The sequence below is a fragment of the Lygodium microphyllum genome, chromosome 20, assembly GCF_053477565.2.
Source record: "Lygodium microphyllum isolate KBCC chromosome 20, Lygodium_microphyllum_v1.1.10, whole genome shotgun sequence".
Classification (NCBI taxonomy): Eukaryota; Viridiplantae; Streptophyta; class Polypodiopsida; order Schizaeales; family Lygodiaceae; genus Lygodium; species Lygodium microphyllum.
Window position 1 is genome coordinate 116,226,716 of NC_141154.1, and position 25,867 is coordinate 116,252,582.

At 41.7% G+C, this 25,867-nt stretch overlaps 1 pseudogene; it reads right to left on the minus strand.

Annotated features, from left to right (window-relative positions):
* Positions 1-21,397: 21,397 nt before the first annotated feature.
* LOC148019286 (kinesin-like protein KIN-13A pseudogene) lies at positions 21,398-24,707 on the minus strand (annotated as a pseudogene).
* Positions 24,708-25,867: the final 1,160 nt, after the last annotated feature.

Sequence of the window (25,867 nt, forward strand, 5' to 3'; positions counted from 1 at the left end):
GGAAAACCAACCATTCCTAGAGCCTTATGTTCCTAATGTTTGCGGAAGAACCATACAGAGGATATTTGTTCTTTGAAAGAGATCCACGAACGAAGACAGAAGGATGAAAATGCAAGATTCAACTTGCTAGATTCCAAAATGATAACACAGGATATTTGACCAACTCCTAGGGAATTTGGTCCTAATTTCGGTCCAAGGAGGTTTCCCTCTCAAAGCTACAGAGGACGATAGTCTAGCGGTGGTCAGAGATTAGAGGTGGAATGTTATTAGTGTGGAGAAAAGGGTCATATCTCACCAAATTGTCCAAACCTTAGACAATTTGTGGATTATAGGCCCTTATGCAGCCGATGCAAAGGAGAAGGCCACACTACAAAGGACTGTCCAAGTCCAGCCTCGGTAAAGGCCAATGCCACTGATAGCCAACATAAGATACAAGAGCCTGCCTCCAATTTGGTAGAGTTGGAAGTTGCCGCTGTCACGCGTGCCAAGAAGAAGGAACCAGTTGTTCAGAACGAAAATAATTCTCCTGCTAAGATTGTGAAGTTCAACTTGCCAACAGAGGGACAGAGCAGTACAGGATAGAACAGTGCAGTACAGAGCACTGTAGTACCACAAAGAGTCACAGAGACCATCCCAAAAACAGGAAGAGGTCCTGGAGATAGACGATGCAGAAGCACTTTTAGAAACACAAGAAATGTCGACTTCTCCTATAGAGCCTCTACAGAAGCAGAGACAGAGCCTCTAGAGGAAGAGGATGAAAATGATAAGGAAGAAAATGAAGCAGGTTATGAAAGTGTAGTTTTAGAAGATCCTCAAATAGTGGATGATCTTGTCGAGGTCCCTACGGAGACCTCAGAAGCCGAAGATCTCAGGGTGTTGGATGAAATGACCATGGTTCCATTTGGGTTGGCCAATGGACCACAAAGTATGCAGAATTTGCATAAGCAATGGATCAAAGGCATAAAAATTAAGTTCACCAGTAGCTCCTGTCGCCCTGACCATTCATTCCAGAGAAAAGATGAGGATGATGCCCCTTGTCAACAGAAGCCAAAACCCTCAGAGCCACGGCCTCTAGAAAGTCCGTGCTATGTGACATTCCTAGACACATCCTCTGAATATGAATCCCTAAGTCCAAAAGAAATCACCACTCATACAAAATCAAATAAAGCTCTGATACCCTTCTAGCAACCTCAACAAACAAATGAGTCATCTGTTCAGAAGGAGGACACTAGTTCTAATGGAACGTCAGACGATGACACTACTCCCATGAAAGAGTCAGACCTCTATCCAGAAGCAATTCATGGGACATTCATCTGCGAAGTGGAAGGTGAAAGAGAAGTAACATTCCTGGATATTGATGGTACTGAATGTCACCTGAAAGTGGGTCTCAATCTTCCAGAAGAAGAACTAGTGGTCCTGCAAGATCTATTAAAGGAGAACTTAGACGTATTTGCTTGGTCATATAAAGATCTAAAGGGGATTGATCCCACAGTATGCCAACATCACATTGACCTAGAGCCTGATGCCAAACCTGTAAGGCAAAGACAAAGTCGTATGAATCCTAATTATTCTACGCTAGTGAAGGCTAAATTATTGAAACTTCTTGAAGCGGAGTTCATTTATCCCATGGCTAATAGTGAATGGGTTTCACCCATTGTGGTACTACCCAAGAAGAACAGAAAACTTCGAATATGTGTGGACTTTAGGAAGCTGAACTCGAAGATGAAGAAGGATCATTTTCCTATCCCTTTTACAGACCAACTGTTGGATACAGTGGCATGCCATGAACTTTATTCCCTCTTGGATGGATTCAGCGGATATAACCAAGTCCAAATTTCAGAAGAGGACCAATCCAAAACAACCTTCACCACAGAATGGAGGACCTATGCCTATAGAGTGATGCCATTTGGGCTCTATAATGTTCCTGCCAACTTCCAACGAGTAATGATGGCTGCCTTCTAGAATCATTTGCATGATTTCATTGAGGTGTATCTTGATGACTTCTGTGTCTATAGTTTGATCTGTGAGCATTGGGGACACTTAGAGTAATGTTTTGATAGATGTCGAGAGTATTCAATTTCTCTCAACCCCGGAAAATGTGTCTTTGGTGTCTCATTAGGAGTTCTTTTGGGCCATATTGTCTTTGCACAAGGGATTGCAACAAACCCAGTGAAGATTGAGAAGATTTTTGCCTTGACAGCACCAACAAACCTCAAGCAATTGAGAGGATTTCTTGGCCATGTGGGCTACTACAGAAGATTTATTGCACATTTTGCAACCAAGGAAGCCCCTCTTCACAAGCTCCTAAGGAAAGATGCAAATTTTCTTTGGACTGATGTGATTGTGAAGAAGCCTTTAATACCCTAAAACAGTGCCTTACCCAAGCACCTATCTTACAGCCTCCTGATTTGATGAAGGAGTTTCATGTGCACACAGATGCATTAATTGAAGGGGTAGGTGTTGTCCTATGTCAAAAGGGCCCCTCTAAATTAGATCAAACAATATATTATGCAAGCTGGAAGGTTGCTGATAGGGAACGGAACTATACAGTGACAGAGCTTGAGTGCTTGGCAATGGTGTTTGCACTGGAGAAGTTTCGACACTATTTATTGTCAACACATTTCACGTTCTACATGGATCATGAAGCCCTGTCCTTCTTGATAAACAAAGCAGATGTTAAAGGACGACTGATGAGATGGTTGCTCCTATTCCAAGAGTTCGACTTTGAAGTGGTCACTAAGCCTGGCCATTCCCATGTCCTAGCCGATCATCTCTCACGGATCCCTCAAACTGCAAAAGAGGCACATTATGATTCAGATCTTCCTAATGCTTTCTTGTTTCTAGTTGAAATAGTTACTCCATGGTATGCAGCCATAGCCAACCTCCTGGCAACTCAACAGTATCCTCCTGGCATCTCAATCCGTGAGAAGAAGAAGCTTCTGTTAGAATCAGCCTCCTACACCTTGCTAGGCGGTGCACTGTACAAGAGAGACAAAGATGAAGTGGTACGAAGATGTATTGCAAGGGATGAAATTGGCATAGTATTGAATGCATGCCATGACAAACCATGTGGTGGACACTTTGCAGGAGAAGCGACAGCCAGGAAGGCTCTGTTAGCAGGATATTGGTGGCCGACCCTCCACAAGGATGCAAATGACTACTGTAAGAGATGTGATGCTTGTTAGCGAATGGGAAAACCCACCAAAACAAGTGCCATGCCATTACAACCTATTCTTCCCCTAAAGCCATTCGAGAAGTGGGGGATTGATTTTGTGGATCCCATTGATCCACCCAAGCAAAACAGATACATCTTAGTATGTACGGATTATGTCACAAAGTGGTGTGAAGCTAAAGCCCTAAAGTGGGACGATGGTAACATCGTAGCCTTGCTCATGTATGAGAATATTATCACCCGTTGTGGCAGTCCCCTCGAGCTGGTAAGTGACAGAGATACTCATTTCCTTAACAAAATCATGGAGGAGCTGACGAAGCTGTATAAGATCCGCCATCGCAAGTCTACTCCTTACTACCCCTAAGCCAACGGCCAAGTTGAAGTCACCAATTGCATCCTTTGCTCAATCCTGATATGAATGATTGCTGCACATCGTCATGACTGGGATGATCGACTTACAGAGGCCCTTTGGGCATACAAAACCTCCCATAAGGCAGCTACAGGATAGAACCCTTTCCAACTGGTGTATGGTACAGAAGCCATCTTCCTTGTTGAACTGGAATTACCCTCTTTGCGAGGGGCAGTTAAAGAACACTTGGGAGATGATGAGTCACTGCAATGCCACCTCCTATACTTGGAATGCTTGGATGAGATACGATGGATGGCTCTACAGTGCATGGAAACCACTCAAGCACGATGCAAGGCCTATCATGATAGTTTCACCAAGCACAAGGAGTTCAAAGAAGATGATCTTGTTCTAGCCTATGATTTGAGATTTGGCAAGTTTCCTGGCAAGCTTCAACAACGGTGGATGGGCCCATATAAGGTACTTGCTGTCAATCCTAAAATGACTCTATAGACCATTGATGCCTCTGATGATACTTTCCTGATCAATGGCTATCATCTGAAGAAGTACTTCCCTCCCTGGGGATCTTGATAATCACAGTCGACCTACCCTCTCCCTTTTGGGCGTCACACCATCCTTCTCTTCATGCTTCTGATAGCCCTTATGATTTTCCTCATGAGGTGGTCTCGTTCTGCTAGCCTCTCACAGATACATCTCAACCCGACCTTGTTCTCTTCTCGTCTGATCCAACAACGGTCGCGAGGTTGGTCCTCCTGACACATAGTATTTCTACCATTCTCTTTATTAACGAAAAAAAAGAGAGAGAAAAAAAACCAAAAACAAAAACAAAACAAACAAAAATGTTATCGGAGAAAATGAAGAAATTCCATATCATAACAGGCCTCATTCCAAGAAAAGGTGGAAACACCCTTGGGCGGGAAGCTGACTGTGGAAAAGGTGGTAACACCCCGCAGTTCAGGATAGCTGACTCACCAGCAGAACCTTTCCAACAAGTAATTTGAAGCCACCTCCCTTGGTGCGCTGTCTCTATAATATCAATCTGTCTGTCCTTCTTAACAGACGACCTTTCTTACAAATCATTGAAGTACCAGACTTGTGGGCTGCCTCCGTGGGTACGCCTCATCTTCAATATCCTGATGACAATAACCATTGACATGATCTTCATCACCAACCCCTTGAGTGATGTGAGTTTTCATCCTAACAGGATGGGGATGCGAGTATGAGTTGCTCTGTGTATCTATCAGAGTGTGAGACAGAGGGTGGGGTGAGTGACCAGTTTTTCCCTTCAAATTAAGTGAGAGGTGAGATGTGTGAATGGAGTGTTGCATGCAGGGATGGGCCTTTCAATGCACAATGCACGATTTGTTCCTGTACATTGCACCATAAGGCTCCCTGGCCTTCCTTCTTGCACTGTATGCCGGCAAAGGGCGGGATGCACTGTTGCACCATCAAATGCACACAAGGCATACAACCTCTGCACAAGTGACCGTGAGGATTAAATTACAGGGTTTCAGGAATGGGTTACCCTCTGTATCTTTCAATAGAGTGTGAGATAGAGGGTGGGCTGAGTGTGACTGGTATTTCTTCAATCAATTATCGAGAGGTGAGGATTGAAGGATATTGTGACCATTGGAGTCAGGTACGTTTCTGTTTCCCTCTGCACCCATGGGATGGGTCTTTGCCATCAGCATATGACATGTCACTTTGTTCTGAACACTGTACTGCAAGGCTCCCTGGCCTTCCTGCTTGCATCTATGCCAGATGGGTTGGATACACTAATGCACCATCAATTGTGCACCTTGGCATACTCCCTCTGCACCATTCCCTTGTCGATTCCTAAACCGGATGTGAGCTCTGGGTTTCATCATTGTTCACTCGAGTGATGTTAGTAATGGGGCAAGTGACTGTTCTTTCATTCCATTTGAGTGATCATGAGTTGAGTGCAATATCCCTCGTCATCGACAAATTTCCTGCGATTCCTTCAATCAGCTATCTCCCTGGGTGTTGCTGTGTGGTCCCTGTCACGAAGGATGTGTGCTGTGAAGACACCTGGGTACCTCTTGCAGTCGACAACGACACAAGTCGCAACCTCGTTAGTCGACATTACTCCTCGGCAATAGGGGCCAAGTTTTTCTAACCCTACACCTTCTATTTCTTAGGGGTGACGGTCATGTTTTAAGTGTGGGAACGTTTGTGGTTGGTTTGATGTGTGGTACTAGGTCCTTGTTGCTCGGTTTACCCTTCCTCTTAAGGTCTTGAGTGTGGGGACACGTCCCTGCGCATTAGTTCTATATCTCATCATGGAAATACATCTATCCACCTCCAAATGTAGAAATTCATTTTATATGCTCTGATGGGGTCCCTTTCCCACTCATCCGTTCTATTTCACCCTGTCCTTGGGGATGTTCCTTGTCCATCTGCCCATTTTTCCTTTTTACCAACCCCTGTTTCGACCACTGGTTCTTGAGTTATTAATTTTTGAAGCAATTCCCGTAAATTGGACGGTTTTCCATGTGAACGTGCTTTTATTGCTTCGGAACACTGATTTGATGTGCTAACCTTGCCCTACCATTTCCCCTGATATTTTTCCTTTTTACACCCTATCCTTTCGATGCACAATTGATTCGCTATTAATTTTTGCATATTTTTGAGACCTTTTCATGCGTATTTTTCTTATTTTTCCCATGTGAACCCCTCCTAATTCCCCCCAAACAGATTTTTCATGCACTAGCCCTGTGAATCCCTTTCCCTCAAACGTTTTTCTTGTTTATTGCACTTCATTCTGGCAATTGGTTCTTTCTATATTAATTTCCATTTCTATTTTCAGGTCCGTTTTAGGGGTTTTTCCCCATGTGAACACATCCTGTTTCAATCGAAACTATGTTTTGCCGTGATAGCGTTGTTGGACACATTATTATGCACATTTTTCCTTCTTTCAGTACTGCGTTTCGGTAGGCGGATTTTTCCCTATTAATCCTCAAATGTATTTTTAGAGCCATTTTTCGTGTTTTTTCCATGTGAACACCTTGATTTTGCCCCGAAACCCGTGTTGCATTTTTCTATCATCTTTCCCTCATCTCCTGACACATTTTTCCTTTTTACGATTTTTTGGTCTGATGTCCGGTTTCTATTTTATTAATTTTTCTTTCCATTCACGTGTGTCACGTCCCACGCCTCACGCGTGACCGCGCGCATTTTCGGGTTTAAGCGCCTTGCGTCACCCCATGGCATATGCAACTCACGTGTCGCCATCCCTGCCATGTCTGATTCTTTCGATGCAAATTTTTTTAAAAAACTCCCGCCCCGTGTATGCACGCGGGACGGGGGTGCGCTCCCTTTTAATAAACAAACCCAATTTAAATATTAAAACAAAAAAAAACACAAAAAAAACAACAAGAAAAAAAAACCACCATCCCACACACACATTTAAACAAATTTAAAAAAAACCAAAAACAAAAACACCAACCCTAATAAAAAATTACTTATACAAAGAATAAAACCCTACAAAACCAAAAAACAAAAAAAACCCCAATAACCAATTAATTGAAAAAAAAGAAAAAAAAACACTATTCAAAATAATAATAATAATAATAATGACTTACTTATTCGTTGTCCCGCGGTGTCCTCCTCCTCGTCAACGGCTTCCCCTCGTTCTCCTTCACGCACACGCTCCCCTCATTCTCCTCCTCGTCAACTGCACTTCCCCTCGTCCTCCTTCACGCCAGTGCAGCGCCCCCGCCTTTTCCTCCGCCCGCCGCCTCTCTAACATGGATGGCTCCCACGTCCCTTTTGTGGTCACGAACTCGCTCACTCCCGTGCCTCGCCGCTGACGACACATTCATCCCCCTTCCCTGTCTCATCGCCACCACGACCTCCTCCTCTCCCTCACCTCGTCACCTCTCCCTTCTCTCCCGCGGCCTTGCCTCCCACGCCATCCCTTCTCCCCCATGGCCTCGCCTCCCATGCCACCCCTCTCCTCACTGGCCGCCTGGTCGCGCGCCTGTCCCCTCCTTGCTGGTCGTACACCTGCCCGTCCACCTCCTTGGGCACCCTCCTTGGGCCCACCCGCCCGACACCTTCTTGCCCCCCCCACCCTTCTTGGACACCCGCCCGTCCACCTCCTTGGGCACTACCCCCCCACCTTCATTCACTATCCCCCCCCCCCCCCCCCCCAACCTTCTTTTACCCCCCCAAATTTCACCCACCACTGCCACTTTTACCCCCCCCTCCACCACTTTACCCTACCCCCACATTTCACCCCCCCTCCCTCTATTTACCCCACCCCCTTTACCCCGTGTTCACGAGCTCGTGTATTTGCGTGTGTGTATGTTCGCATGGCGTCACGCGGGAGACCCTCTCATGTTGTGTGTTTGGTTCGTGCACGAGTTTGTGGGCATTTTCCAGCGGGTGTTTACATGCGAGGATGCGCGTTTGGTCTTCTCCATGCGGTGGAGCATGCCGTCCTCGAGCCCACATAGCTGTTCATACGTAGCTCGGGTATCTCTTTTGATTTTCCAAAAACTCGAGAAAAACAATTAAAAATACCTAAAAACACTTTAAAAATTTAAAAAATTCATAAAAATTTCTTGCTAAATTGGGTAATTTTTTGGTTGATCTTGCTGATTATACTATAAAGAGTTAATTGCATTTGCAAAAAAAAAAAAAAATCCTTGTCAAATTCACTAAAAATTGAGAAAAATTAATTAATAATTCCTAAAAAGCAGAATTAAATTCAAATAAATCACCAAAAATTCCATTAATGCATTTGACTGCTTTTGGAATATATTTAAAAAAATAAAAAATAAAATACAAAATCAAAACACACCTAAATTAAAATTAAAATAATAATAATAATAATAACAATTTCTCCCAAACACTAATTAACATTACCTAAACCAAATGTTTATTTTTTCCAATCATTGCTTTTTTGCTTTTTTGTTGGATTCCTTGCATTTGGGACTACTTAGTGTGCCCTCAGTCTCTTGCATACAAACCCCTACCAGGTATCTATTTTTCGTGCTTTATTGATTTTGGTCATCCCTTAAACACAATTAATTGTTAAAATGAAATTTATTCACCCACTTTTTCACGCACGCTCGCGCTTAACACACATTTTTCTAATAATTTAAAATCAACCCGATGTTCACTTTGTACGTGCTACGTGCGCTTTAGAGGCACTTTAATTTTAAATAAAAACAAACCAGCCGTCACATAAATATACGCACTGAAAAAGAAGAATGCTTCAGACACATTAAATTTTTAATCAATGAATATGCATTTAGAGACCTGAGTCTGGGGATCACAGTTCGGGTTTCGTTAAAAGCACCGTTCCACATTAATAAATTATACCTAATTTAAAAATGAACTGCCATTTTTTTATTAAGGTTTATAACCTAATAAATTTTCAACCATTGTTAATAATTTTTTAAAATGAACCCTTCACTAAAATCATTCTCTCCTGCACTTTTTTTCATTTTTAATAAATACGATTCGTGGGATGGACACGTATAGTCCTTTAAGTTGATATTGTTTATCAAAGTTCTGGTTATGTCCTGATTAGGTTTTTGAGGTATTATGGTTTGATTGTGTAATACGATTACAGGTGCGGTCTGTAGTTTTCTTTTTTGCCTGATACGGGGTCATGGGTGCCTATTTATTGCTGAAATTTTTCTAGAATGTGGGTTGTTTGGAGTGGTCAATTAGTTAGTTACGTCTCTGTGTGTGCTTATTTTGATCGATTTCTTTTTGATAGCTATTTGGTTGTTTTGCAGGCATTCTCCGTGATTGTCTGTATTTGTGGTGTGTGCGTATATTCCATCTAAATGGCACCTCAAGCTCCTCCTCCTGTTCAGTATGTCCCATTGATCAACAGGGATTATTCTTTCCTATTGACTTTTTAGCCTATCGCGAAAGCATGCATTGCAACTTTCGTGGTTGCTTCACTCCCTTTGATTCCAGACAATCCAGCCCTATGTGATGAGTTTCTTGCGTCATACAGTAAGAAATCAAGCTTGGTTCGTGGTACTTCCATGGTCTTGACACCTAGAGGATTAGGGAAGGCTTTGTCTCTTCCCTACAAAGGAGAGCCCTTTGTTATAGCCAGACAATTATTCTCAAATGACGAGATTATCAAGCTGTTATAGAAGCAGATCAAAGAGGTCCTTGATGTCAAGAAGGTGATTAACACTTCAGGAGTGTCTTTTTCAATGATCACTAATCCTCTTTGGAAGCTAGTCTGCAAATTTCTCCAAGGCAGGTTCATGCATGCCAAGACACCATCTCACTATTTGTCCAAGGAGCTCTTCACAGTGGAGCCCCAAGAGGAACACCAAGGAAAAGGGAATTCTCTTGCAAGAAAATCTATCTTGTAATATCAACAAGCTTTTTTATTAGGGTTTATACGATCACAATGAAGAAAAGAACACCAGGCACAACAAATCTTCATGCAGCATCATGTAGATCTCCCACGGATTTGATAGAATCAACTATATTCTTCAATATCTTCACAAAATCCATCAATAGAACAAAGAAAACAAAGGAATAAACCATCTTTGAATGGAAATACATCACATAGTATTCATCTTCAATATCTTCATAGTCTTCTCTCTCAATCTCTCATATACAATCACTCTGTTTTAGTAGAATTTGCTATCTCTGACTCTCTCTCTCTCTCTCTCCATCAATAGTACATCATATCCTCACTAAAATCTCTCATAATCACTCTCAATAATCCTTCTTAGGTCTTGGATACCCCTCCCAAGAGTTATGTCTGATATGAAGAGTCACTAGAGCCACTACAATGTCCTTTCATAGCTCACCACTGTCACTTCACTCCAATCTTTACTTGAGTCTTCAGCAGCTACTTCTTTCACTTCTTTTAGCTCTTTTGCACTTGTATTCACCTCTTTACAAGGCTAGAAAACTTTTCCAAGCTACACTCTCATCCATCAGAACACATACAGAATGTCTACAGAACAGTCACAGTACAGTACCAGAACAGCTACAGTACAGTTACGGTACAGAGACAGAAGCTCTACAGAAGATCTACAGAAGGTTACAGAAGGTCATCAAAACCTCATAACTCATACTCAAACCATTCCAAACTCTCAAAAAATATTCAATAAGCTTTCACAAGATCTCAATATTCATCAATCATCAATCCATGCTTCATACAGAAGACAATTAGAACAAAACAGAATCTATACAGAAGGTATGCAGAACCAATAAGAACCTATCAGAACATCATATCTCCACTAATAAACATCATGAGCTTCCAAAACATAATCAATATCATCCAAAACACTCTCAAACCACTTCCAAACCAATCAATCATCTCATAAAATCAACCATTCAGCTCTCAAAAACAACAAAAATCAACCAAAAAACAGGTCATTTCAACACTCAACACACAGCTTCTAGGATGGTGTTAAAAGGGGTTGCCATTGATTGGAGTACTTACCTTTTTAGGAAGATGGACCAACATTTTATCAAAGTGACCATAGGGAATGTTACCAATGTAGCCTATGGTTCATATTTATATGCTTTCTTGAGATATTTAGGCCTTAAGAAGGGTGTGCTACCCCCTCCTCCATCTGATTAAGTTCCTCCCCCTCCACCTTTAGAAGATTTAGAACCCATTGACATAGAGGATCTTGATTCTCCTCCTCCATTGGTCATTCAGGGGAAGCGCTTGAAGCGTGTAACAGAGAAAGTTCCACCAATCATTCCTTCAGTAACAGTTCTTGCTACCTCTAGAAGTGACCTCCTTGCCTACCTCACATGCAACAACTTATTCAGGGCACATCGAGAGGGTTCTTTGGAAATATCAGTACCTTTGTTGAACAGTCTAGTGTAAGGGGATGCCATTCCTTTCCTTTGTAATGACATCCAGAGTTCTATTGAACTCTCAGCTTGTGTTCAACAATTATATGCTTCTTTCTATGAAGAATTGATGCAATACAAAGACCAGTTGCATAAGGCAACCACTGAGTTAGCCTCTGCTAAAGACACTCTTGCTGATCTGTTTAAGCAGATGAAGAAACATATACAAATGATTGAGACCTTGAGAGAAGAAATATCTTCTTTGAAGATTCAGTTAGCAGAGGCTCAGTCGAGGTCACTAGAGTTTCGAAAGAGAAAGAGAAAATGTCCAAAGAAGCTCAAGAGTTTAAGACTCTTTTAGTTACGAAACTCTCAGCTTTGCAGACTACTCACAATACATTGGAATCCCAAGCTTCCCAGATTAAGCAGTTGTAAGACCAACTGGCATAGTCACGGTCCATTCCTCCAAACCCTAGTGTTCCTATGATTCCTTCTATATCTCAGTAGGACTTGGCAGTTCTCCAGAGATAGGCCACATTATGTTCATTGTTTCAAGATAAAGTGGAAAGATTGCAGTCCAGGATGGATTTGTTACGGTCTACATTCGAGCACTTTCAGGAGTATGTTACTCCTGACCATTCATTTTTTGTCCACTATCAGCTACAGAAGTTGGCCTTCTATATTAAGCTTTCAACAATGGATCTCCCTCTTCTAGAGGATGGTTGGAGTGGGGCCTGATCTTCTGATTTGCTGACATAAGTTGTTCGTATGGTCTTTGAAGATTCTGTGACGACGGATACCATGTTACTGTCTTATATGTATCTACGAGGTGATCTGTTAATTTCAGATGATGTAGATCTGGCTTGGTATGTGGGGGATGTGGTCTTACAAGTTGCCTTATATGTCAACTAATTGGAGTTGAGGATAGATTACATGTTCTAGTGCTATTCTTCTAAAGTGGCTACTTGCCCTAACACTTCATGGCATTGAATGATTGATTCTGTAGTCCGAAACTAACGTCAGAATACAGCATCTACTTATGTGCAGAGCACTAATCAACTGAGGGTGGATCTCCTATCTTATCTTTCCAAGAACCATCCATTTGATTTATCCTTTGTTGACGCCTACCATCGACGATCTGTTTTAGGTCCCTCTGTTCTTAGCTTATTGTACTACCAACAAATGGCCCATCGCTATGATGCTTATTTTTCCCTTTATCAATCCAACTTAATAGCTATCTTACCTCTCCTTTTCCAACCTCAGGGTTTTCCTCAAATTCCAATCTTTACCTATTGTTCTTTCATTGAAGATCGAGTCTTTTCCCCTTCTCCACCATGCCCTTCTCCATCTATCCATATACCTTCTACTTTTCCTGCTTATAAATTGACACCTTTCCTAACTAATTCACTTAAATTTTCAGCCACTCCTTCTTTAGCTTATTCCTCATTTTATGATTTTGCCTATCCATCTCTTCATCCTCTTTTACTTGTTCCACTTCCATCTCCTGCCACTTCTATTTCTCAACCCCCTCAATTGGTTAGTGGGTACGAAGGATTTGATCAGCAGATTCTGAGAAGAAGAGGATGGAGCTCAATCGATTCTCTCACGGGACCACATATTAAATGGCCATTAATTTTAGGGGATTGGAAAACTACTAGTCAAGCATATCAAAATTACCTCCATTTTTCTCACCAATATTCACAATCTCTAGATCCTTCAATGAGATTGACAGCCCATTTTGCTTGGTACTTAGCATATATGCATAGGCATTCCCATAATGATCAAAAGGCCATTCCAAATATTTGTATGAATGTTAATGTGAACATTGATTTCCAACAATTGGATGCCCTATATTTTCATGCCCTTTGTCTACCTAGCAGATACCTTGTTTTGCTAGAACGGATGTGTTGCCTTCAATTCTTTCAGAATCCTCTAAAATCTTTTGTAGATGAGTCTTTATCCCTAGATCGCTTTCGAAATCATCAAGCCTTCAAGAGGGATCATCTTCATTAATACCCCTGGATGTATCTTCTGTGCTTCTTAATGAGACATTTTTTGAAGGTGTCACTTAGATAGTTGTGTTTGTGTGTGTGTTGTAATAATTTGTATGTGATGAGTTTGTACTAGTTGAATAATTTGTTTGAGAGCTCTCTTTTCAACTATTGATGGTGATGGTGGATGGAAAGCCTACGATGGAAAGCTGAAGAACCTCTTATATCCTTTACAAATTTGTTATGACTTTTTATTATTTATCAGATATGCTAATGAATAACAAAGTTTTCCTTTAGTAGTATTCTTTTCTAGAGATATAGGTGATAAGTGTGGGGATATGTTGAGAGTGGAAAAATACTAAAATTTTAACTGATTTTTGTTGTTTTTTAGGTCTGAATGATTGATTTTTGAGGATTTAGAGTGATGTATGGTTGTTAATGGAAGTTTTTGAGAGTGTTTTGGATGATATTGATTATGTTTTGAAAGTTCATGATGATTCTTAGTGGAAATATGAAGCTCTGTGAAGTTCTTATAGGTTCTGTTGAGGTTCTAATTGGTTCTGATACCTTCTGTATAGCTTATGTTTTGTTATGATTTTCTTCCGTATGAAGCTTGGATTAATGATTGATGGAGGTTGAAATATTTTGGAAGCTTATTGAATAGTTTTTGATAGTTTGAAATCGTTTTAGTATGAGTTATGAGGATTTGATATTCTTTGATGACCTTCTGTAACCCTGCGTAAAGCTTCTGTAGAGTCTCTATATCTACTCTGTCTCTGTTCAGTATTTGCTCTGTCTCTGTTCTGTTCTGTTTTGTAGATCTTATGTAAGTGTTCTATACAATGTATGTGTGACTTTGGAAAAGTTTTTAAACTTTTGGAAAGGATGAATCTAAGTTCAAAAGAGCTAAAAAAAATGGAAGAAGCAGCTACTGAAGACTGAAGAGAAGACTGGAGTGACAGTGACAATAGTGAGCTATGAAGAGACACTGTAGTGGCTTTGGTGCCTCTTCGACACAGACATACCTCTTGGGAGGTGTATCCACAACCTAAGAAGGATTACTGAGACTCATTATTGAGTATTGTGGTGAGGAGATGATGTACTATTGAGAGAGAGAGAGAGAGAGAGAGAGAGAGAGAGAGAGAGAGAGAGAGAGAGAGAGAGAGAGAGAGAGAGAGAGAGAGAGAGAGAGATAGTCAATTCTATCAAAATAGTGTAATTGTATATGAGAGATTGAGAGAGAAAACTATGAAGACATTGAAGATGAATACTATATGATTGATTTTCATTCAAAAATGGTGTATTCTTTTACGTTCCTTGTTCTATTAATGGATTTTATGAAGATGTGGAAGATTATGGTTGATTCTATCAAATCTATGGGAGATATTTACTATGATGCTGCTTGAAGAATTGTTGTTTTATTTGTTTTGGTCATCAAAAGAATGAAATAAAAGCTTTTTGATGTTACAAGATAGATTTTATTGTAGTAGAATCCCCTTTTCCTTGGTGTTCCTCTTGGGGCTCCATGAGCCGGAACATTGGTTGAGTCCTGACTTGTATATCAGATGAGGTCTATGTAACCGAATGGCAAAAAGGTAACCATTGTGGGTCTAATCTTTGCGTTGGACTAAGTAAATAAGCTGGTAGCAACTCGAGGCACATTGCATCAAGTTGCAAGGTAAGGGAGTTAAAAGGGGCCCCTATTTTGGGGTCCGAGGGCAACGTCTCCAGCTTGACGGTAAAGAAAATATTCCTTGGAATATTCTCTGGCCAACTAGTGGAGGCTCATATGGTAGGTTGGTCATGCCGACCTAACTGCCTTCACATGCTATAAAAGCTAAACCCCTTCACAGCCATTGATCATCTATCTTTCACCCAATCAGAGTTGTTCCAGCTAGCCTTAAGCTCTTCACCTATCTTCTATCTAGATCGCCATCTAAGCTTCACTGTGGAAGCGCACGGGTGGATAGAGCCATCTTTGTATCAGTTGTTTGGATCTAAAGAAAATTTCTAATTCTCCTCTTATCTATTGTGTACTCTCTATCTCTATCTCTTTCTTAGATTCTGTTTGCTGCGCCATGTAATTTTTACATGGTATCAGAGCCCAGGGGGCTCTAGGGATTGAAGAGTACGCAAGAGGCAAAGCATTCAATAGCAAAGAGGAACAATGTTGTCTTTCGGAAGCGGTTCTGGCACATCATGAAGCAGTGCAAGAGGTGGTGCTGCTGTACCAGCTATTCAAACACTGAGGATTCATCCACCAACCTTCAGCGAAGGAAAGTTAGATGGTACAAACTATACCTTATGGAAGTTCAAAATTACAACTATCCTTGATTCTTATGAGCTTTTGGAGATTGTGCTGGGGGCTGATGTAGAACCACAGCCTATCCCTGACCCATCAAATCCTAGTGTGATGATTCCTCCGAATGCAGATCTTCTACGAGCTTGAAAACGAAGGAATGCAGATGCATTGTGTGCCTTAGTTACAAGCTGTTCTAACAGTGTTTTGACTTTGATTCAGCATACAACCAAAGCATCAGAGGCTTGGAATGTATTGAGGAGTCAGTATGAAACACAAAACCAAACAAGGATTCAAAACTTGGAGAATCAACTAGCAACGGAGAAGTTTGCTGAAGGAGAGACAGTTGAAGCATTCATCACTCGGATGAAGAATTCGTGCAACTAGATGACTAGTGTTGGGATACAAAAGACTAGCGAGGAGCTAGCTCGGAAGTGTCTTTGGATTTGTCCACAAAATTTTGATGGACTAGTAACTGCCCTTAATACTCAGGTGAGACCTTAAGATTTGAGTTTTGAGGAGTTTTGTGCATTATTGCTAGAGGAGGAGTTGAGGCTGAAAGCTCGAGAAGGAAGCAACCATGGAGATGCTGCATTCTCTGCCAATGCAAAAGGCAAAGGTGGTTTCTCCACCAAAAATGATGGTGACAAAAAGAAGAAGGGTTGTAAGAAGAAGTTTCAAGGAGAGTTCTTCTACTGCAAGAAAAAAGGACATGCAATCGCAGATTGTTGTGTCAAGAAGGCAGATGAAAAGAATGATACCCTTAAAAGTAAAGGGAAAGAGACAACGAATATGACTGAAGCATAGTTGGAGTTATTCATGGCGACCATTGAGGAGGTGTGCTCCTCAGCGCAAGAAGAATGTACCACTGACTCATGGGTGTTGGATAGTGGGGCCTCCTGTCACATGACCAACAAGAAATGTCTATATAGTTCTATGCAGCCTCTATAAGAATCCATCACTATGACGGTTGGAAATGATGCAAAATGCTCTGTTGCAGGCACATGTACTATTTTATTTGTTGCTGCAAATGGCGATGTCAAAAAGATTTCAAATGTGTTGTATGTTCTTGAAATTAGGAGAAATTTGTTATCAATTGTTGCCATAACTGATCTTGGTCATGAAGTGAGGCTTAAGAAGACAAGTGCAAAAATTATTGACAGTGATGGCAAAGTTGTTGGCAAAGGAGAAAGAAGGAATGAGCTATATGAGCTAAGTGCTCTTACAGCCACTGTTGGAGTGGGCACAAGTAAGCTTTGGCACAAAAGGTTTGGACACATCAGATTTGCAGTGTTCAAGGAGATGCACAAGCAAAGTATGGTTTCTCACCTACCTACAATTACTGAATTGAAGGAATCATGTGAGGCTTGTATGATGGGCAAGCAACAGAGAAAGGAATTTCTGAAAGAAAGCAAGAATAGAGCACATGCTTCTCTAGAGTTGGTGCATGCTGACTTGTGTGAAAAGTTACTTACACGGGCCTTGGGGGGATCTTCTTATTTTATCTTGATTGTCGACGGCTATAGTAGGAAGATGTGGGTGTACTTCCTTTGTGATAAGGCTCAATTTTTTGATAAGTTTAAAGAATGGCTAACACTTGTTAAGAACAAAATAGGGAAAGTGTGAAGAAATTTAGAACAAATGGTGGTGGTGAGTTCAACTCAAAGGAGTTTGAAGACTTTTGCAAGAGAAAAGGGACCAAGCATCAATTGATGATGCCTCACACACCTCAGCAGAACAGTGTTGTGGAACACAAGAATCGCACTATTGTGGAGATGGCAAGATGCATGCGAAAGGGCAAGGGATTGCCTAACCATTTTTGAGCTGAAGCTGTTAATACTGCAGTCTACATTTTAAATCGAAGCTACACAAAGGCTCTCAAGGGAAAAACACCTCATGAGGCTTACACTGGTAAGAAACCATCTGTCTCACACTTCAGAATATTTGGATGTGAAAGTTATGCACATATTCCAGATGAGAAGAGAAACAAGTTACAACCAAAAAGCATAAAATATATCTTCTTGGGTTATAGTGATGAGCAGAAGGCTTACAAATTATATGACCAAGAGGTAAAGAAGATCATTGCGAGCTGTGATGTGGTGTTTAAGGAGCAGCTACATAAAGTGGAGGAGGAGAAGGCGATTTCTTCCACTTTACCATCAAGCGAAGAAGTAGTCCACTATGAACCTGTCTTGAGAGCTGTCCCTATCCTTAAGGAGGAGGAAGCATCATCTTTAGATGATAAGGAAAAAGTTCACCAACCTGACATCACCCCACCACCGAAAAATCCATTGCTGCATTGGGTGAAGCAGCTCTATGACCACAATAATCCTATGCCCACACCTGTTAAGGAGAAGGCAGATGGACCAAGGAGGTCTCAGAGAATAGAGGAGAAAAGGAGGGCTTCTGCTCACATAGTTAATATGGCCTTGATGGCTGAGATTATGAGAGAAGTAAAGGAGCCAATTGACTTAGAAGAAGCACTTGTAGATCTAGCATGGAAGGCATCTATGCAAGCTGAGTATGACAGCATAATGAAGAATGACACTTGGGAGCTAGTGGATCGGCCAGCAAAGTGGAAGATTATCGGCACTAAGTGTCTCTGGAAGGTAAAGTACAAGGCTGATGGTACCTTAGAAAAGTACAAAGCTATACTAGTTGCACAAGGATTTTCATAGGTTGAAGGGTTTGATTTTCAAGAGTCATTTGCCCCAACTGCTAGAATGACCACTATTCGCACAATACTTGTAGTGGCCGCCCACAAGCAATGGTCAGTTTACCAAATGGATATTAAGTCAGTGTTCTTAAATGGTGACCTCAAGGAGGAGGTGTATGTGGTAGCCACCAGGGTTTGAGGCCCCCCATTCTAAGAACAAAGTGTGTAAGAAGCTGAAGAAGGCATTGTATGGGCTGAAACAAGCCCCCAGAGCATGGTACCAGTGGATAGATAAGTTCTTTTTAAGCTTAAACTTCAAAAGATGTGCCTCAGATGCTAACTTGTATGTTTACAGGGATGGTGAAAAGTTTGTAGTGATTGTCCTATATGTGGACAACCTTCCTATTATAGGTGACTATGAAGATATGATCAACCAAACTCGAAAGGCTTTGAGTTTTGAGTTTGGAATGATAGACCTGGGATTGCTACACTATTGTTTGGGAATTGAAGTCTGGCAAGAGCCAAGAAAGATCTTCATCTCTCAGAAGAAGTATGCATGGGAGATCTTGAAGGCATTTGGCATGATCGAGTGCAAGGAGATAGCTATATCTATGGAGGTGAATGCAAACTTATCCATTGAGGATACATCAACACTGGCAAACATTGGGAGGTATAGGAGGATGGTTGGTAGTTTGATCTACTTGTGTAATACCATACCAAATATTAGTTTTGCTATTGGTGTTTTGAGTAGGTTCTCAAACAAACCTCATGAGATTCATTGGAAGGCTGGGATGCGGGTGCTCAAGTACTTAAAGGAAACTCTTGACTATGGTATCACATACAGTTCCGAAACTTCTATTGTGGGGGAATTGTGACTCAGATTGGGCATGAGATAGTGATTCTAGGAAGTTAGTTTTTGGTTATTGTTTCTCTTTGGGTTCAAGAATTTTCTCTTGGATTAGTAAGAAGCAGCCAATAGTGGCATTGTCTTCTACCGAAGCAGAGTACAAGGCAGCTTGTTTTGCTGCATATGAAGCAATATGGTTGAGAAGGATCCTATGATGGCATATGGGAGTGCAGGATGAAGAACCAAATGTGTTGAGATGTGACAATCAAAGTTGCATTGCCATTGCCAAAAATCAAGTGTTTCATGCACGCACCAAACATATAGAGATCCAGTATCACTATGTGCATGATTTGATGGAGGATGGGATAGTGGAACTGGTCTACTGTCCAACAAAGGAGAATGGAGTGGATATCTTCACCAAAGCACTTACAAAGGATATGCTTCAAGTTCATCTTCAGAGACTCGGCATTGGGTTGAGGAGATAGTTCACCTATGGGTGGACATTGAGGGGGGGTGTTAGATATGCTCAATGCCCCACCCTCATAAGGTGCCACCAATGATCCATGGTGCTCAAAGTTGTAAGGCCCCCATTATGAGGAGAAGCCAAATGTGAGCTCGGACATTGGTTGTGTAATGAAGGAGACCTACGAGAGAGGAGAGAAGGAAGAGAATGCAGGAGGAGAGATAAAGGGGAAGAAGAGAGAGAAAGACTAGCAGAAGAGAGAGAAAGATAGGAAAAGAGAGGGAAAGAGAAGGGAAACCATGAAAGCTGGAAGGAAGGGTAAAAGAGACTTGATTATTCATAAAATGATGCCCTAATTGGGTCTCTCAACACCTTATATACCCCATCAGTATAACTGGGTATTCCCATGCTAACCCTTGTCCTACCCGTCTATCCCCACTCTTGTACATTCCATCCCGACCTCGAAGGTTTTGCCCTTAAAAAAAAAGAGGACTTATGGCTCACAGCAAAAGGGGGGTTGCAGAGTACTACTCTGTTCAATAGTACAAAGGATAATATAGATATGGGGAAGTATAATCTCATGTGGAATTGGGGCATACAAATGTGTATATGATGTATACGACATGTGCATGTTGATATCTTATGAGTTTGGCCACCAATTCTTGACAATTAGGGACTGACGAACAGTGGACATCACGCTGTCCAAAACAGGCATACTGGAGAAAACTAGTCATAACTTCTTATGGGCAGCTTTGATTGAGGTGTGGGACATGTCAAAACAAAGCTCATGAAGTGTACTTTTAGCCCATATAGGTGACACTTGACTGTCATTAATGCAAGGTAAAAAATGTTTTAAAATAGTGTGTTGTCTACAAGTTGTCCGTAGTGCAAACTAGGGCAAATTTAGCTACTCCTTAGTCAAAATTGCACCCTTGAAGTAAGGGGACGGATGCATTGGTGAAATGCTGATCGAGATAGGGCTTTTTTAAACCCATTCCTTCCTGGAGATCAAATGGATAACCTACATGAGAAGCATCAAGAGCATAAGGGTCATCCATACAAGCATGGGTCACCATACTACCACCAGGGTCAAAAGGATAATTGTGATCCAATGCATCCGTTGTATCATAGAAGTAATTCATGGTGTCATCTTCAATCACTGATGGTGGCACAAGATCCTTACTGACCCATATGGTAGCATGCATTGACTTGTCCATAAACTCATTGGGAACCACTGTGCCATGTAGAACTAGAGCAAATGAGGCAGCAATCACTGCATCAACCCCTAGGCATTTCAGGTCCATGAGTCCCACATGCGTGGCTACTACTGGGCATTCAAATTTAAGGGCCTTGGGCTGATGGGGCACCTACTCATGAAGCTACAATGTGATGCTCTCATCATGGCATCATTCGTGAGAAGCATCATGTTGCTCACAAGGATGGACATGCTGCTCATAGTAGTGATCAAGTGGCTGATGATATCGATCACTCCATTGCTGATAATGTTGTTGCTCCCCATGTACATGCTCATATACATTTGCATGATGTTACCCATATACATAAGGCTGTCTAGATGGTTGTCCATGTATGTGACTAGAATGTAGCTCATAAGAACATACATAGTCATCAGATGCATGCTATTGCTCAAAATATGCACAATCATCATATACATGCTGACCATAAGTAGGCACATGATGCTGCCTTTGCACATCCCAACCATGCCAGTGGTCAAGGTACCCATAATGTCCATGAGAATGCCCATGTGGCTGCTCATAATCATGCTAATCCATCCTTTTAATTGTAGCCATTTGAGCAACTTCAGTCGTAAGGGCTGCAAGTTTGTCATTGATTGCCATGGTTTGCATGTTGGTGACTGAGATGGTTGAGATCACTCGATCCAACTTAGACATGAACTGATTGTGTTGTTCAATCAAAAGGTTGTGGCTCATAGCTCGGAGAGCTTTTTGTCGTTGTAGAGCAGCATTCAATGCATTCATTTGGGGATGCCAAGAGTGAGAAAAGGAACTGGAACTATGAGCCAGGATTGATTGGTTTTTGCAGATACTATTGTCTCTTTGTTGGTGCATTTTCTCCATCAAGTCCTCCACTTCCAGCCTATGGGCAGCAATTAAGTCCTCTTCTTCCTCAAGTATAGCAATTATATGACCGTCATATCCATTTTGAGAAACCACTATGTCTAGAGTATCCATGGACCTGGAATTGGTTTGAACAATGTCCTCCTTGTTTGAAGCTTTGTCTTGCTACTACACTGTTTTTATCAATTTTGCTTTCATCAGTCAAAATCCATGCACGATTTTTTTTTGTCTTTTCATCCCTTATAGTTTTGCGTCCAGGAGGAGAAACTCTCTCTTGGTCAACTCTGTCAGTCGAAGAAGCACGTTGGTAATTGAAGTTGTTAGACATGCCATCCCTCAAAATGACTAGATCTTTATCATTAGAGGACGATGCTGTTCTATTGTCTTTCCTAGTTATAGGACCCCGAGTAGATGCTAGTGTAGACCAACCATCAAAATCTCCTTGCTAGTTTGCTTGATCAATAGGTCTCTTACTAGTCTCAGCAACCTTGCTATCCATGATCTGATCAGGACTTTCAGGTGATAGCAATGGAGGAGAACTGGTTGCCAGCTCCCTTTGACTTTGCACAACTGTATTTGGGCTGGGATCCCTCTTTGAAGTGCTGTTCTTAGATAAACCCTTCACCCTGTTTGCATATCTAAGTGTGTTAAGAGTGTGCTCCTCACAAGAGCCAATATTTGGAGAAATGCATGAGATCATGATAGTTCGAGAGTCACCAACGAAAGAATAATGTAAAACTTCTGTCAATTTACTTTCCTTGAAAGGAATATGACCTTGCTCATGGTCCTTTGCCCGAATGCACTCTTTAAGAGCAAGTAAACTCTTGTGAATTTCAACACCCTCAATCCTTGTTTGGTGATCATTATCAGTTGTATCAGCCCCACATTCACTACCAGCCAAGTCAATAAAAGAGAACTTTCCAACCAGCTTTCCTCCCCTTTCTTCCTTCTTGTTGGAATGCTTTTTTATCACCAACTGCAGAATAGCATGTGATCTTGAAGACTCTTCATTGGCACCAATTGATCCTATACTCCTTGATGCATTACCTCTTTCAATATAATCTTTTACAAGATCAACATCTGAGACAGGGAATTCCTTCAAGCCCACAATACAAACTTGTTGGTGACCATCTTCCCTCATGCAAAGCTTTCTTCATTCATTTAAAAGATCATACAGCTTCCCTCCATAGATCTCAAAAGAACTAAGCCATAATTGCAGTCCTTGATGCTTGTAAGTTGGGTGCTGCATTAAATCCACGATGCCTTGGCAAGCCCTTCGAGGTAGAGGCTACATGGTGAAAGTCTTCCCACTGCCTGTCTACCCATAAACAAAGCATGTTGCCTTTGTACATTGGAATATGGTTGGAATAATTGGCTCCACAGTTACTCGATAGACCTCATCATTAGAAACTTGATCATCCAACACAGCATCGAACATAAAATCATGTTTTTCTACATAGGCTGTAAGGTCCACCTTCAACTTGGGCTCATGAACAGTAAGTGAACATCCACTCCCATCAATTATCACAAGGTCCTCTTCTTTCTGAGCTCTCTCTTTTTTGTTGAATGGTCATTTTCACACCACAATTTTGATCCTTGCAAGGTTGTTTGTGCTGCCAGAAATGTCCTTCTCCAAGATGGCCGCTCTCATAGGACTACTTTCACCATTATTTCTTAGCTTGCTGATTGGTGGCCTACTGGTGGACCATAGTATTTCATTTCCATAGCCTTTCTCTGAAATGGTAGAAATTCGAGAAGCCTCAAAAGGTTCATGAACAACATTCTCAAATAGAAGCTCTATGCCATTGATGGAGTGCGGGTCCAATATCCCTGTGCTAATCTCCCCATGCAATTCAGGTGATGATAAGCTATCAACAACATTCTGTTCTTCGAAACCCCGAGGAGGTGAAGCGAACAATTCGGCAGAATGTTTCCCTCCATTGCTCCTAGAATTTATAAGCCTGTACAACTTCTGTCTGACCATCTTCCAAGCCATGCACACCGTGCCTTGCGTAATCCAGCATCAGATCTACCATGCATGAGGAAGAAGAGGCAGACTGCCATGCCTGAGTGATTTGACTAGTGGCAGGAACAGAGAGCTTCAGATTTGTAGCCATTTCAGGTGAGGAGAAGGAAGAAAAAAAGCTGGCTCCTTGCTGTTGTTGATGATGGTTATGAAGATGATGAAGGGGATCCATCACTTGCTGCTACTGAGAAGGGAGAGAAGAGAGCTCATGAAGTCTTCCTCCTACTCTATATACATCCTATCACCTCCCCTCCTGTTGGGTCATCTGAAGATTGCACAACTGCAGAGTTCTTGAAAACCCATTGCCCATCCCCTACATAAGGCTCATCACAATTCTTTGTCCACATTTGTGCCTTGAGGTAATCCTCACTCAACAAGTTTGGGAGGAGGCGAGGATCCAATACAGGGGATGCGGTGGGAGATGCCAAATGCTATAGGCCAGTAGATTGCAACCATCTTGACATGTCAACATCAGTGGCATCTCCATTCTGCGGCCCACCAGTGAAGAAATGGCTGCCATGGAGGTTCTCGTAATAAGGCTCAATGCCCGAATGAATTTGAAAGAAAAAGTTTACACAGCAACTACAAACTGATGTGTCCCATCGGCACACAAGAAGACACCAAAACACAGCAAGAAAAGAGCTAGAAATTCTGGAGATGACGGGTGTTGTTCAGAATAGTGCCACTTCTCTGTAGTCACAACATGATACTATAAAGCTTGAGGGAAGTTACAAAAATGAGCATCTCCCTCTTTACCTCTTTCTTTGCATATTCGAATTGGTGGCCTAGAGCTGATGTTCATGAGTCATGTGGAACTTAAGAACTCGTAGATGCAGACTTGACACCTGCCTTTTGATTTTGAAGGTTCATTCTCCCTGCTCTTAACTGCCCAAACTTGCTGAATTCCACCTCCAGTTCAGAAACTCGAATGGTATTGATAGCTGCTCCAGTCATTTGGTATGCTCCCATCTCTAACTCTTTACAGTTTCTTCATCAAGTATGTGGGCTGATAAAACATTCCCGAATGTGGAACAACAAATTGAGATAGCTATTTGGGCTTCTGAGCCTTCTGAGACAGCAAACTATCTAAATGCTGATAAGTTCTCAACAAATAGAACCTCTTTGATGACAGAGTGTCATGATGAGATTGTAGGAGTAGGAAATAAGTTAGCTCAAATGTCAGAGGAAAAGTTGGCTTCTCCATTTTGAGATGGTAGTGTGTCAATGGCTGTGGAGTCTACTTCATTAGAAGCAATACCAGGTGTTGGGACCAGCTTGATGGAAAGTCCTACCAAGCCTCACAACAATGCTAGTCCATAAAGGAGGTCAGATGAAACTACGAATGGTCACCTGACTCCTGGAGACTCGCGAGGACAAAGGAGGTGCAACACCTTCCAAGAGGCAAGAAGATGATGATGCAAGTTTACTACAACAAAAAATTCAGAAAAGGCTTCTAGCTATTCCCCTTCTGACACATACTCCTCTTTCTTGTCGCGTTGCTTGCTTCACACCTTCCTTTCTAGTGTGTTGCACAATACTGAAATTGTTGTTGCGGATGCCCTTATTGCTCGTCAGGATGCATTGGCATCAGCATCGTGTAGTAGTAGTAGTAACATACCACATCAATCATGCCAATATCATGGCCCTCAAATGGATAACTTCGGGGGTTTTAATGATGGCCTATCGGCGTGGTGGTGGGGCACAGGGGTTGTGGGAAGAACAATAGGAACATGATGAGAAAGAACGACAATATTGTGCATGCTGGGGTAATAGAGAACACAATCCTATCCTTCAACACACTAGCTGCTCAGGGAACCCTTTTGTATAGTTTGATGCCTAGGCTTACCTACTAGCCACAATGAGCAATCTTGAATCACATGTAGCGAGACGAGTACAACACAAAGTGACTCTCTTGGACTGAAACCCGAGGAAGCCACCCAGGAAAGATCACGACATGAGTATCTTGTAGCTACCAGCTATATTGGAGCTAACCTTGCAAGTTAGAGGCAAGAAAAACCAGTATGAATCTCTCTGAAGATGTCTCCCACATGGTTGAATTGATCCACCTCAAGAGGGTGCGTGAATGATAGAGCAAAGCACAAGGATGCTTTCCCTTATGATGTTGTAGA